This window comes from Oratosquilla oratoria, chromosome 4, assembly GCF_046742065.1.
Source record: "Oratosquilla oratoria isolate Oo_2021 chromosome 4, ASM4674206v1, whole genome shotgun sequence".
NCBI lineage: Eukaryota > Metazoa > Arthropoda > Malacostraca > Stomatopoda > Squillidae > Oratosquilla > Oratosquilla oratoria.
Window position 1 is genome coordinate 3,407,328 of NC_134780.1, and position 2,500 is coordinate 3,409,827.

The window sequence follows — 2,500 nt, forward strand, 5'->3', positions numbered from 1 at the left end:
TGAAGTGTCTATATATACATACATACGTGCAATTGCATCCATACATGCATACACACATGCATATATATACGTGCACACACACACACACACACACACACACACACACACACACACACACACACACACACACACACACACACACACACACACACACACATATATATATACGTATATTTTTACATATACATATATTCATTCATATTTTCGTATGTACGTATATATATGTTCACATACGTGATATGTCAAGGCTTCTCTCGTTGCATGCAACGTGCATCAAAGTCGTGGCCTTCCTTTTCTAAACACCGACAAAATGGCCGCCTCCACTGGCTTGGTCTGCTGCATGCTCTCTGCGGATGGCGAGTGAGGCGGGTCGTTTCGCCAAACTGCCAGTGCTCGGATCACAAACCACCATTTTTCTGGCTGTAACCGCCGTTTCACTGTTGCTGTCAATTGATCGTGTCATCACACGGGCATGGCTTGATGAAGGGATTGTACCGTGATGTTCTTGTGTTTGTTAGGCGGCCTCAGGAGGACACAAGATGTTTTAACTTGACCGGACTCGAACTCTGAAAGATCGTGGCCGATGTTAGTTGCTGTGAGCTTTTCTTTTTACTTCTGGTTTCTTCCTCTTTGGTAGATTGGAAATGTTATATACAACTACTGACGAGGTGTATCGTACTCGTGTATGTGTACTTTGTAATTTAAGGCTACTTGTCCTTGTTCAAATGAAAAGTTGCATGCATCGTACCAACCGGAGACATCTTGAAATGAAACACTTTCCTTGTTACTTGCGCTGGTCTCATGCCCTCCTATATATTGCTGTACTTCCTTTTTCCATTTTTTTTCACAGAATATGTAATAATTCGAAGACACTATGATTCGTCACGTATCTCACTCTCTTAGGGGTTATCCCTACATTCTTGAACACTGTTCAACATGATTTCTCATTACACAGATATGGAAATGTGCGTGTGTGTGTATGTATGTGTGTCTGTACTGTATGTATGCTTGCTGATTGAAATTGTTGAAAGCGCTGTTAGAAGAAAAGGGGACTCGGAACGATTTTGAGAGAGAGGAGGAAATGAAATAGGATGAGAAAGGTGAAAAAAGGCGATACATTGTTGAAACTGGGGCACTCGCTAAGAATAGACGAAAATACCGGGGAATCTTGAACGAAAAGGAGAGGAGAAGACGTAGCAGAATAGACAAAGAAGAGTACGGGGCGCAGAAAAAAGAAAAAAGATAAAGAAAAAAGAAATGAAGTTACGAGAAACAAAAAGGAATACAAGAAACTGTCGAGGAATCATTCTATCGACTAAACCAGGAAAAATACATACAAGAATAATAATATATGGATGAGAGAGGAATGAAGAGGAACGGAGTGGATTTCAGACAAGGCAGAGGATGTGTAGAGAATGTTTATGTTGGAATGAACGAATGGATAGTCGAGGGACAGGGAGAAATGGTAACTGTAGAGCTGATTAGGTAACACAACAACGTTGAGAGGGGAGGCGATGTGGAGAGCTTTGGAAATGCGAGAAGTGGAAAGAAGGGTGTTGAAGGTACAAAGGAGTATAATACTAAGATGTAAAGGCGCTTGTGCAGTTATATAGAGAATAGACGGAATGGTCAAAAGAGAAGAAGGAATTAAGGGATTGAGAAATAGATGCGATGTGTAAGCTTGGAAATTCATTATATACATAGATGGGGTGATCAAAGAAGGTGCCATCCAGGAGTTGTCAAACGGGAGCAGTGTTATGGAAAGGAACAGGAAAGAAAAAAATAAAGACACAAAAAACAAAAAGAAGAAGAAGAGGAAGTAACTGTGGTGATTATACTAGGAAAAAGAGAGAAAAAACCCCTACAGGTCCATCGAAAGAAAATGGGAAAAAGGAGGTCAGGGTCTCAGATATTTAGAAGCAGGTAGTGTAGGTTGGATATAGGCATATAAAAACGAAGGCAAAAATTAAGCATAGAATACTAGAAACCACATAACTAGCGAGAGGGATGAAGAAAACGTAGTGTTAAGGAACTATCAATAAAGGCAAAGATAGGCATGTTTGAAAGCACAGTGAATATCACGCTGCTCTATGGAAGTGAGCTATGGATGTTCACATAATATCAATGAAAGAGGGTTAACATTCGTGAAGATTGACTGTCTGCAGGCTGAATATAGGATTGAGAGATTAGAACGGATTTCAAAGAAATGAAAAAGAAAAAGAAAATCTTTGGGAGATGGTAAATATCAAAGAACAGATGGCTAAAGCCTTGCCGAGGTGGCATAGGAACACAAAGAATATAAAAAGTGACAGACAAGTTAAGAGCGTATGAAGAAATTTTGGAAGGAAGACTAACAAAGGGAAGACCAAGAAGATGGAAGAGACTGCTTGAAGAGAAAGATGGTCACTGGAGGAAAGGGATTTACTTGGTGAATAACAGGGTCATCGTGGTACAGCGGTGAATTGTACACAGTGGACGGGCCAGACTGCGTTTGGATTCT